This window comes from Rattus norvegicus, chromosome 7, assembly GCF_021556685.1.
Source record: "Rattus norvegicus strain SHRSP/BbbUtx chromosome 7, alternate assembly SHRSP_T2T, whole genome shotgun sequence".
NCBI lineage: Eukaryota > Metazoa > Chordata > Mammalia > Rodentia > Muridae > Rattus > Rattus norvegicus.
In genome coordinates this window covers 101,341,187-101,353,460 of record NC_141540.1, presented here as the reverse complement: position 1 = coordinate 101,353,460, position 12,274 = coordinate 101,341,187, and the positions used below count along the sequence as shown (strand labels likewise).

Below are 12,274 nucleotides of genomic sequence, written 5' to 3'. Positions count from 1 at the left end.
AACCCCCAATGAACGTGATTGTTGGGGGGAGGGCGGCAATGAGGGGAGGATGGGGAGGGGAACACCCATAAAGAAGGGGAGGGGGAGGGATTAGGGGGATGTTTGCCCGGAAACCGGGAAAGGGAATAACACTCAAAATGTAAATAAGAAATACTCAAGTTAATAAAAAAAAAGAATCATTTACTGCTATAATTCTCAAATTAGTAAGAGGAGATGATGGCAATCAGACTCAGCAGAGGTAATGAGAGGGAAAAGATCCTAAGCATATATAAGTTTGACATGCTCAAAGACATTTTTATAACTTCCCACACGTGTAAATCACTGATCTAGCAATGTCTGACAGCCCTTACTACTGTCTGAGGAGCTTCCAAAAAGCCTTATTCACAGGTCACATCACATACAAGATTAGAGCCTCAACTCATCACCGATACTTTATAAAAGTTCTTGGGAGCTAGATGGCTGGAGAGAACCCACTGCTCCTTTAGAAGAGAAGAGTTCAGTCCTAATGTTCACATCAGGTGGTTCAAAAACCCTCTGTAATGGCAACTTCAGGGAATCCGAGACCCTCTTTTGGCTTCTCAGGGTGTAGAGACATACTAGTTTTCATAGCAGTACACCATTTTACATTTCAACTAATGGTGTAAAGGTTTCCAAACGTATGGATCACTTGCAGTGTTTTCTTGTCATCCTTGCATAGGGGCTGTGCTAATCGTCTCTGTGTGCTTCCAATTTTAGTAAATGCCAAAACAAGCAATAATTAAATAAATGGTGATCCAATTTTCAGAAACTCTTATTAACAAGTCCCATGAGAGTGACAGACAGAATCTCCCAGATCTTTTAAAATATGCGTGTTTCAATAATTCCTTACATTTTAAGGTTCGTCGGGTTGACGTTCAAGGAAAAGCTATTAACAGGCTCTTCAAAAGAAGCAGCCTTCATCCATGTGTATGAAGAGTCTCATCCCAGACCCAATGTTTTGTTTTGGTTTTATAATTAAGTGGGTGGTACTCTGAAGTTGTTTGAAAGCCTTTTATGTTTACTGATGTATGCCTAAGTTTGAAGCCCTTTTTGTGTTGCGATTACATATGTTTTAAAATTTTTAACACTCATACTTCTGTGCTACATTTTCATTTGACCCACAATGCCAACAAATAAATTTCTATATTTCTTCTTGCATTTCTTTTATTATTTTTTAGGTCAGGGATTGGTTGGTTGTTTTCCACTTTGAGAGTTTTCTTGTCCTAAGAATCAGTAAATTGAAGATTAAAAGCAGGTTTGGGAAATAGTTGACCCCAGGAATAATAGCTATAGTAACTCTTAATATTGGTTTTCTATAAAACAAGAAGCTATAGAAGGATTAAGATGGTAAATATCTGCCTTCATCTTCACCATCACTTCTCCAGAGCCCAAGTTTGATGCAGTACCAAGACATACTGAGCAGCCTAGTCTGGAAGGTTCATAAATCTTTCTCCACACAGGCCTGCAAGAAGCTTAAAATTAGACCATTATTCTAAACCCACTCGCCATGGCTTTTCAGACAGTACATAATCCGCCTTATCTATCTTTCTCAAATGCTGTGAATTATAAACACTATCAATCTGTAGGGTTCCTTAGTACTACTAAGTATTCTGTGAGCTTAGTTTTCTCATCCACAAAATGTTACTGATGTCGCCACCTTCGTGGAATGATTATGACATTTAAATGAACATAGTTTATCAGCTAGATCAATGTAAGTTGCCATGTTTTCTAAATGTCCGTGAGGCTTCATTTCTTCATTCTTCTCCCCTTTTTCCATGTATTCTCATCACTCATCGTAGCCTTGATATAGCTGATCCTGCTCAGTGCTGCTCTGAGAGGTGCCAGTGCCTTTAGTATTCGCTGGGGAATCTCATTCCTTAGCCTCTGCTTCAGTTGTATTTCCCTCATGAGGCTGCACATTTGTTAGCAGTAGCTATTATGTGAACATGGAATTTATTTTTTCATATTGTCTAACTTATTCTCACAGCACCATCCAAATAACCATCTCCCCCAGCCTCAAGGTAAGCTCTGCATGCATATGACCAATGTGTTATTGCTGATCTAATAAAATACTGAAGAGGCAGATGTAAGGACGTTAAGATGTACTAAGGACTATGTTTGTACAAATGCAAAGAAGTTGAAGTAACCAAAATCATAGGTTTAAAGTATGGCTTCTTATATGATCCATATACTCTAGTAATTCCATTGGAAATTGTGCCTCATGTCTATAATCCCATTTACTCAAGAGACCAAGGAGGAAGATTACAAGCTCAAGGCCTGACTATGGTGAAGGAAAGTTCAGGTCAGCCTGCGCAGCATGGTGAGATTATGTCTCAAAAAGAAATCAAAGCATAGGAGTGGTAGAGGACTTGGCTGTCATGCACAAGACCCCAAAATTCACATCCTAGTAATGAAAAAGAAAAGTATGACATTACACCTGGCACATGATCCTGGGTCTGTGCCCATGTTTAAGCCCACAGAGCATGCTCGACTTGTATCAGAGCTAGTCTTTGATTTTACCACACATAAGAATTAATTTAACAAGTGCACCTTAGATGTCTGGCTTTAGGATAGGATGCAAGGAAAAAGGAATATGCCAGGAGATTCCCCTCCTTAGAATGGGCTAAAGTTGGACACACCATTGGATGCAGGTCAAAAGACCAATGATCTCTGGTAGGAAAACTTAACTTTTTCTTACTGCTTCATGCTAAAAACTCAACTCTTTCTTACTGTTCTTCGCTCCATTCATTAAGTGCTTAGAAAACTTAACTCTTTATATCTCTTAGTATTTACTTTATAATTCTCTGTACTTGAATAAGCTCTGGGAAGCTTAACTCTTATTTATAAACTTACTTTATAAATCTCTGGCAATTAACATATGCTGAATAACAGCAGGAAATTCAGTAGAGGATTTATTGCTCTCTCTCTCTGGCCCAGAAGCCTTGACTTTCACTGTCCAGGAAAGAGGGAAGCTTGGAGCAATTGACTTTTAGTGAAACTGGAAAAGAAAGTCATGTTCACGGAAAAAATAGTAACTTCTACATAAGCACATGTGAATAGGCATTCATACATTCATGTCAGGCCTGACTGCCTATATCATCTTCACAAGTACATATGCATGCTTACATGAATACACTGAATATGTATACATATATGTGTATGTGTATGTATACATAGATGATGTACATGATGTATATGTATGTGTATGTGTATCTCTATCTGTATGTGTATGTGTATCTGTATGTGTATGTGTATCTGTATGTGTATATTTGGTAGATGGAACAAAGGCTCCCATTAGCAAGTTCATTAAGCAAGCGCCAACATAGAAAGAACTCACTCATTCTGGATGAAAAGTAAGTTCTAGCCTTTATTGCTTAGAGAAAGAAAATACTTCTACCTTTTTATTAACTAAGAAAAAGATGAAAGCACACAAACATAACCTCACATCCAAATATGAATATAACGGGAAGCAATAATCACTATTCCTTAATATCTCTCAATATCAATGGCCTCAACTCCCCAATAAAAAGACATAGATTAACAAACTGGATACGCAACGAGGACCCTGCATTCTGCTGCCTACAGGAAACACACCTCAGAGACAAAGACAGACACTACCTCAGAGTGAAAGGCTGGAAAACAACTTTCCAAGCAAATGGTCAGAAGAAGCAAGCTGGAGTAGCCATTCTAATATCAAATAAAATCAATTTCCAACTAAAAGTCATCAAAAAAGATAAGGAAGGACACTTCATATTCATCAAAGGAAAAATCCACCAAGATGAACTCTCAATCCTAAATATCTATGCCCCAAATACAAGGGCACCTACATACGTAAAAGAAACCTTACTAAAGCTTAAAACACACATTGCACCTCACACAATAATAGTGGGAGATTTCAACACCCCACTCTCATCAATGGACAGATCATGGAAACAGAAATTAAACAGTGATGTCGACAGACTAAGAGAAGTCATGAGCCAAATGGACTTAACGGATATTTATAGAACATTCTATCCTAAAGCAAAAGGATATACCTTCTTCTCAGCTCCTCATGGTACTTTCTCCAAAATTGACCATATAATTGGTCAAAAAACGGGCCTCAACAGGTACAGAAAGATAGAAATACTCCCATGCGTGCTATCGGACCACCACGGCCTAAAACTGGTCTTCAATAACAATAAGGGAAGAATGCCCCCATATACGTGGAAATTGAACAATGCTCTACTCAATGATAACCTGGTCAAGGAAGAAATAAAGAAAGAAATTAAAGACTTTTTAGAATTTAATGAAAATGAAGATACAACATACCCAAACTTATGGGACACAATGAAAGCTGTGCTAAGAGGAAAACTCATAGCGCTGAGTGCCTGCAGAAAGAAACAGGAAAGAGCATATGTCAGCAGCTTGACAGCACACCTAAAAGCTCTAGAACAAAAAGAAGCAAATACACCCAGGAGGAGTAGAAGGCAGGAAATAATCAAACTCAGAGCTGAAATCAACCAAGTAGAAACAAAAAGGACCATAGAAAGAATCAACAGAACCAAAAGTTGGTTCTTTGAGAAAATCAACAAGATAGATAAACCCTTAGCCAGACTAACGAGAGGACACAGAGAGTGCGTCCAAATTAACAAAATCAGAAATGAAAAGGGAGACATAACTACAGATTCGGAGGAAATTCAAAAAATCATCAGATCTTACTATAAAAACCTATATTCAACAAAACTTGAAAATCTTCAGGAAATGGACAATTTCCTAGACAGATACAAGTAATCGAAGTTAAATCAGGAACAGATAAACCACTTAAACAACCCCATAACTCCTAAGGAAATAGAAGCAGTCATTAAAGGTCTCCCAACCAAAAAGAGCCCAGGTCCAGACGGGTTTAGTGCAGAATTCTATCAAACCTTCATAGAAGACCTCATACCAATATTATCCAAACTATTCCACAAAATTGAAACAGATGGAGCCCTACCGAATTCCTTCTACGAAGCCACAATTACTCTTATACCTAAACCACACAAAGACACAACAAAGCAAGAGAACTTCAGACCAATTTCCCTTATGAATATCGACGCAAAAATACTCAATAAAATTCTGGCAAACCGAATTCAAGAGCACATCAAAACAATCATCCACCATGATCAAGTAGGCTTCATCCCAGGCATGCAGGGATGGTTTAATATACGGAAAACAATCAACGTGATCCATCATATAAACAAACTGAAAGAACAGAACCACATGATCATTTCATTAGATGCTGAGAAAGCATTTGACAAAATTCAACACCCCTTCATGATAAAAGTCCTGGAAAGAATAGGAATTCAAGGCCCATACCTAAACATAGTAAAAGCCATATACAGCAAACCAGTTGCTAACATTAAACTAAATGGAGAGAAACTTGAAGCAATCCCACTAAAATCAGGGACTAGACAAGGCTGCCCACTCTCTCCCTACTTATTCAATATAGTTCTTGAAGTTCTAGCCAGAGCAATCAAACAACAAAAGGAGATCAAAGGGATACAGATCAGAAAAGAAGAGGTCAAAATATCACTATTTGCAGATGACATGATAGTATATTTAAGTGATCCCAAAAGTTCCACCAGAGAACTACTAAAGCTGATAAACAACTTCAGCAAAGTGGCTGGGTATAAAATTAACTCAAATAAATCAGTTGCCTTCCTCTATACAAAAGAGAAACAAGCCGAGAAAGAAATTAGGGAAACGACACCCTTCATAATAGACCCAAATAATATAAAGTACCTCGGTGTGACTTTAACCAAGCAAGTAAAAGATCTGTACAATAAGAACTTCAAGACACTGAGGAAAGAAATTGAAGAAGACCTCAGAAGATGGAAAGATCTCCCATGCTCATGGATTCGCAGGATTAATATAGTAAAAATGGCCATTTTACCAAAAGCAATCTACAGATTCAATGCAATCCCCATCAAAATACCAATCCAATTCTTCAAAGAGTTAGACAGAACAATTTGCAAATTCATCTGGAATAACAAAAAACCCAGGATAGCTAAAGCTATCCTCAACAATTAAAGAACTTCAGGGGGAATCACTATCCCTGAACTCAAGCAGTATTACAGAGCAATAGTGATAAAAACTGCATGGTATTGGTACAGAGACAGACAGATAGACCAATGGAATAGAATTGAAGACCCAGAAATGAACCCACACACCTATGGTCACTTGATTTTTGACAAAGGAGCCAAAACCATCCAATGGAAAAAAGATAGCATTTTCAGCAAATTGTGCTGGTTCAACTGGAGGTCAACATGTAGAAGAATGCAGATCGATCCATGCTTATCACCCTGTACAAAGCTTAAGTCCAAGTGGATCAAGGACCTCCACATCAAACCAGACACACTCAAACTAATAGAAGAAAAACTAGGGAAGCATCTGGAACACATGGGCACTGGAAAAAATTTCCTGAACAAAACACCAATGGCTCATGCTCTAAGATCAAGAATCGACAAATGGGATCTCATAAAACTGCAAAGCTTCTGTAAGGCAAAGGACACTGTGGTTAGGACAAAACGGCAACCAACAGATTGGGAAAAGATCTTTACCAATCCTACAACAGATAGAGGCCTTATATCCAAAATATACAAAGAACTCAAGAAGTTAGACTGCAGGGAAACAAATAACCCTATTAAAAAATGGGGTTCAGAGCTAAACAAAGAATTCACAGCTGAGGAATGCCGAATGGCTGAGAAACACCTATAGAAATGTTCAACATCTTTAGTCATAAGGGAAATGCAAATCAAAACAACCCTGAGATTTCACCTCACACCAGTGCGATTGGCTAAGATCAAAAACTCAGGTGACAGCAGATGCTGGCGAGGATGTGGAGAAAGAGGAACACTCCTCCATTGTTGGTGGGATTGCAGACTGGTAAAACCATTCTGGAAATCAGTCTGGAGGTTCCTCAGAAAATTGGACATTGAACTGCCTGAGGATCCAGCTATACCTCTCTTGGGCATATACCCAAAAGATGCCTCAACATATAAAAGAGACACGTGCTCCACTATGTTCATCGCAGCCTTATTTATAATAGCCAGAAAATGGAAAGAACCCAGATGCCCTTCAACAGAGGAATGGATACAGAAAATGTGGTACATCTACACAATGGAATATTACTCAGCTATCAAAAACAACGAGTTTATGAAATTCGTAGGCAAATGGTTGGAACTGGAAAATATCATCCTGAGTGAGCTAACCCAATCACAGAAAGACATACATGGTATGCACTCATTGATAAGTGGCTATTAGCCCAAATGCTTGAATTACCCTAGATCCCTAGAACAAACGAAAAAAAAAAAAAAAAGAAAAAGCCTGTTGTTAAGAAAACACCTGTCTGTGGTCAGAAGCCTGCCTCCTCTCTTGGCATTCTGCTCTGTTCATTCTGCTCAGCTCTGCTCTGTTTTGCTTCTATATTGCTTCTATTCTGCTTCTCCTCTCCTTCTACTCTTCTTGTCCTCATTTTTAATTCTTGTACTTTTTCAGTAAAATACATTACATAGTATTCCATGCATCTTTTTTCAAAAGTTCACAACAAGTTCAAACACAAATTCTAATCATAAATTGTATAAGAAGTTACAACAGAGATATTTACATGTGACTCCATTAACACTGGTCATCTAATTAAATATTCATCATCAACCACTGGTTCGACAGGTTTATTATTAGTTTAAAACAATAATTTTTATGTCAAAGTTAGCACAGTTTTGTCAAGAGGCAAATTATTTGCCTTGTGTCTCATTAGTATTAAAGTTTTGTACAGATAAACCCAGTCGATATTTTATTTTTGTCCTTGCATCTACAATAAATTATTCATTCTCTACTTATGACCTTTAGTTATCAGATAGTGGTTTCATGCCCAGCCCAGAAGGAATGTTTTTCCTGATCAGAATATTTTCCCCAATAGTAAGTTGGCTTTCTATCCTAGTGCAATTAGCTAATGACACCTGAAGGTTTATAGAGCCCTAGAGCAGCCTACATTATAAAGGGGTCAAAATGTACTTGTATTAATTTAGAAATTCTATAGAATCATTATTAGGAATCATAAAATCATCAATTTGTCTATATAACATTGCTACAAGAGAGTACATCTTAATTGATCTGCAGAAAATCTTCCCAGTAGGGTGGGCTAATGCCCAGTAATTGTTATTTTAATTTAATAATGACAAAAAAAGGCAAATCAGCTGCAAGAACCAATCCTGAGATGAGATTGCTGAAAGCCTTTCAATTCAGAATTATCCTTCATAGACCATGCAATACAATGTGTCATTTCAAGAATGTCACTTTAATGCCTTTAGCCTTTCCTGGGTGGCTCCTGACAGGATTAAAAGTGACCCCACACAAAAACAACTAAGAAGCTTCCTCGTTTCTGACTGAGGAGACGTCACCACCGTGACCACCATCACTACCAGTGGAGGAAACACTAAAGCTGAGCCAGAGGGAGCAGATTCAATCCTGCCTTGAAAACACTTACCTGCATAACCTTCGGCAAGCCATCCAAAACCTCTGAGCCTCTGTCACCTCTACCTACAGAATGAGAGGAAATGTTTCTGTTTTAAATCATACATTCAATTACCACCTTGTGAGGAACACAGAAATACATAGAGTAGCCAATGAGTTTCTGAGAATATAGGTTATAAAGTCAACTAAAACCACAGGCTACCTCCCTTCCAATCTTCCTACAACCCCTCACAGACTCTGTATGTCCCCATTGGTTAAAATAGATGCTGAGAGGTCTATGGAGCAGAAAGGAATTCTAAATAGGCCAAACAATAGGATTTTAACATAGAGTAATAAATGGTTGAACTATAGGATGGTCTACTGAAGACTCCATGATATTTACTAACTACATAGTCAGCCCAATTCACCAGCATAGTAATGTATCTTTATTATTAGCAATGACTATCTCTGAGGCAGGGAAACTGGATTCAAAAGAAGAGTGGGTGAAGGGAAGCCTAATGTCTCTAACACTCCAATTTCTATTTCTAAGAAATTTTCTCTCATGAATACTCTTGAGAACCTAGAACTCCTTTCTTAGCTTTGATCCAGGACTTTCCCTCATATTAAGAGAAGTTTGTAAAAGCCACCCAGTGCTCTGGATCACCTGCTATCTTAGGTCAAGATAAGACTCTTACACATATCAAGAGTCATCAGCTGCAATGATGACCAAGATACACCTATACCATTATTTCAAAAGCAGTTATAGCAGGAGAGTGGTGGTTTAATAGTTAAAGATGCTTGCTGCCAAGTTTGGCAATCTGAAATTGATCCACATAACCAATGTAATGATGGAAGGAGAAAAGTAACTCCACAAACTTGTCCTCTGTACTCAAAACAGGAGTTGTGATACACAAGCACACAAGCACACACACACACACACACACACACACAAATACACACACACAAAAAAGAAGAGGAGCAAGGAGAACAAGAAGTAGAAGAAGGAGCAGCAGAAGCAGAAGAAGAAGCAGCAGCAACAGGAGGAGGAGGAGGAGGAGGAGGAAGAAGAGGAAGAAGAGGAAGAGGAAAAGAAGAAGAGGAGGAAGAGGAGGAAGAAGAGGAAGGGGAAGGGAGAAGGGGAAGAAGAAGAGAGGGAAGAGGAAGATGATAAGGAGGAGAAGAAACTTTTTGAATGAATGGAAGGTATAATGTTCCAGGATATAAACTTTCTTCATTAATGTAACTTGCTATGGTTATATGACTTTGAATCTAATGCTACAGCCCAAATTCTCATAGCTGGCATTCTTACATGTGAACACACATTAAAAGAGATTTGTTGGGGCTGGGGATTTAGCTCAGTGGTAGAGCGCTTACCTAGGAAGCACAAGGCCCTGGGTTTGGTCCCCAGCTCCGAAAAAAAGAACCAAAAAAAAAAAGAGATTTGTTAGAGACTCATCAGCAGGACAGATTGGGAATATTAAAAGGAGAATCTTAGACAGGTTGAAATTTCAGCATCAACCACACTGGTTCTGGTACTCAATACTGGATATTTTCTAAGATGGGTATAGCGGAAGGGCATAATTATACTTTCTTCACTTCAGAAATGGTTCCTTCATTATACTACTTTCTACCAAAAAATAATAATAACTTTCTATAACAAGCTTAGGCTTCACTGTGCTGTGACTGCTCCTGTCACTTGCTCTGCCATAGATGCTGTTAAATATGGTCATGCTTTTGTATGCCTATATTCACCAACCCCAGAGTATTGATGTGTCTACCTTCCTTCCTCCCTTCCACCTCTTCCACCTCACTTTGAATAATATCCAGCACCTACAATCTTACATTGCCCTCTCTGATCTTTAAGTCAATAGTCACTCTACTCCCATTTGATGATTCATCACTCTTTCAGTAGACAATGATTGAGCACCTTATATTTGCTGGGTACAATTTTAAGTCTGGGAATAGAAACTCATTCCAGTCTGCACAGAGCTTAAATTCTAATCCCACATTCCCCCTCACTTTCTGCCTTGATTGTTGGCAGCTCAAAAGAACACCCACTCTATTTTGCTTCAATACTTCCTCTCAAGTAACCTCCAATACAGAACATCATGACTTGGTGTATTTTCAAGGCCTAGGCTGCCTGGAGTTATTTATAGTCAACACATTAAATGCCAAAAGGAAGGAAACAAGAGGCTTAACATGTCAAGAAAAAAGTTCCATTTTGGAACCTAAGAGATAAAATACAGAAAAAGAAAAGCTTTTACATTGCATGTGAAGAAAGTTACTTCAGTCAGTTATAGACGAGACTCTACAGCTGGTTTAATAAAAAGGAGGAGGAGGTGGTGGTCAAATAAACCAAGAGACAACAAAACCTTGGGAAAGACTTAGGAAATAATGTCATGAAACCTTTCTTAGTAGATTTAATATGTTAGAAGGAACTAAGTGATGACAGCCATAGCTTCACTGTCTTGCTCTCCATCCTACAATAACTCCAAATTTTACCACCTAGGTTTTAGATGAATGGGCTGATCTTTTGGAAATAAAGTAAGTGACCTTAAGAAGAAGGATAAAGCTTTGGTGACAGAAGCCATATGTCCCCCAACAACTTTGGTGTGGTCAGAAGCCTACATGAGGTTAAAGATGGAGAGTTAGCAGCTGAAAGGCAGCACTGGGAGAAATGGTGATCATGAGAATGGGAATACAGGACAAATTTCCTGAAGCACAGTAAGTTAACTTTTCAGCTGACATGAGTTCGTGAGCAAACACTTCCTTCACTATTCCCACCATGAAATATTCACAGGACCAGTGAAAGAAAGCGAGGAAATGTGAGCTGAATTTAAGAGCTATGCAGGTCATAGACAAAGCCTAAGATGCAATTTTAAAATTAAAGTCTGAGTTTACCACTGTGAGAGTCTTAGGATGGCATTCTTGAAGCCACAATATTCCAGATATTTTACCTTAAAAGGCTATCTGCCTTCATCACTGTGCATCTAAGAACAATGAAAGTGACAGAATCATCCACAGTGGCTGAGTTTAACAGCCACCCTTATTATCCATCTCACCAAGTCTCCGCATTGTGTTTTAGTTGGTGACTATTAATAACAGAATAACCTAAAATCATGTTGTTTCTAAGTCGAACTGTACACCAGTCTTTCATGTTGTAGCCATTTTAAGACACTCTTTAAGACATACCTGGTTTTGTTCTATGGAAAAGTATAGAGCTAACAAGAGGAAAAATATTCTTACTATTCAGTAAGGGGTCACTCTGGGACACCAGAACACCTCAAGATGTTTCCACCTGTTTGGGGTATGTGTACATGCTTCTATGTGTGTGCATATGTGCGTCTCTGTGGATGTCAGAGATCAGTGAGAGTGTCTGTCTCAGACACCACCAACTTGTTTTTTGAGAGAGGGTCTTTAGCTGAACATGGATTTCACCATTGAACACAGGTCCTCATGCTTGCATAACAAACGCTGTACTGACTAAGCTGTCTTACTAGCCTTATTCTGAGCCTTTAAAAATATACTGCTTTTTATATTTATTTATATAAATATTTTATATTTATTTCTCATATATATACATATATACAAATACATACACACACACATACACACACACACACACACACACACACACACACACACATATGATCAAACTGAAACAAGAAAGCAACTCAGTTTCCCACTAGCTATATGACCCTATTCAAACCGGCATTTCTGAATTTCAAATTTCTCAATGAGGAAAGTAATAATTATCTTTCAGGATCAATATATTAAAGGAAATAAT

The 12,274-nt window shown here is 38.3% G+C and overlaps 1 pseudogene; it reads right to left on the bottom strand.

Annotated features, from left to right (window-relative positions):
• Nucleotides 1-652: 652 nt before the first annotated feature.
• LOC120093914 (U6 spliceosomal RNA) lies at nucleotides 653-752 on the bottom strand (annotated as a pseudogene).
• Between the last annotated feature and the right edge of the window lie 11,522 nt (nucleotides 753-12,274).